The sequence below is a fragment of the Etheostoma spectabile genome, chromosome 15, assembly GCF_008692095.1.
Source record: "Etheostoma spectabile isolate EspeVRDwgs_2016 chromosome 15, UIUC_Espe_1.0, whole genome shotgun sequence".
In the NCBI taxonomy this organism is placed as follows: domain Eukaryota; kingdom Metazoa; phylum Chordata; class Actinopteri; order Perciformes; family Percidae; genus Etheostoma; species Etheostoma spectabile.
Window position 1 is genome coordinate 2,454,687 of NC_045747.1, and position 696 is coordinate 2,455,382.

The 696-nt window shown below is 36.6% G+C and overlaps 1 protein-coding gene across 3 annotated transcripts in view; it reads left to right on the top strand.

The window, feature by feature from the left end:
* Positions 1–696, top strand: part of rangap1a (RAN GTPase activating protein 1a) — a 21,801-nt gene that overhangs the window by 9,405 nt on the left and 11,700 nt on the right. For 2 of the 3 annotated variants that reach the window (XM_032537252.1, XM_032537250.1), the window contains exon 15: positions 1–586. This exon is cut by the window's left edge and continues 114 nt beyond it. The exons of the other annotated variant lie outside the window; for it this stretch is intronic. The gene's annotated coding sequence lies outside the window, so the exon portion shown is untranslated. Of the gene's footprint in view, positions 587–696 lie in introns of those variants that run through there. 3 annotated transcript variants of the gene reach the window in all.

Below are 696 nucleotides of genomic sequence, written 5' to 3' on the forward strand. Positions count from 1 at the left end.
CACACACACACTCTCTCACACACACACACACACAGTCACACACAGATAGACTGATCACTAATGGACCTTGGAAAAAAACGGCACACATGGGCTCAAATTTGAAGCAAATAAAGCAGAGCACCACTTGAGAAGAACAGACGCACTAAGACGCACTTCGCTGTGTTACCGCTGTCCTTCAGCAGCGAACCTCTCTCTGGACTGGACTTGAAGCTTTGTGTTTTCAAGTAGACTATGCTCTTACGGTGTGGACTAACTGAAGTGCTTTGTGTACACTCGTATAACCACGAGACAGCACTTTGGTGCAAACTAGAAAAGCTCTGATCAGAATTCATCTGGGCTCCAAGTTTCAGCTATTGTACATTTTTTATGTCATATATAGCTTATACTATTCTGCTGTTTTATATTAAATGATTAATGAACTTGATAATATGGTCAAACAATGGTGTTAAATATGTATTTGACTGACATATTATCAAAATAAGACTTAAAAAACAATTTAGCAATCAAAAGGGATTAAATATGTTTAAATGTATTTTCTGCTTTTTGTTTTTGCATTACAGTTGTGAAAATAAAGCTGCTTTGAGTGATGAACGTATTTCAGTTTTTTGCATTTTAACTGCACATCAGGGCATGGGGAACTTTCCATAAGATCATCTTTCAATGCAAATCTAACCAGCTATTAAGATAACTGAAATA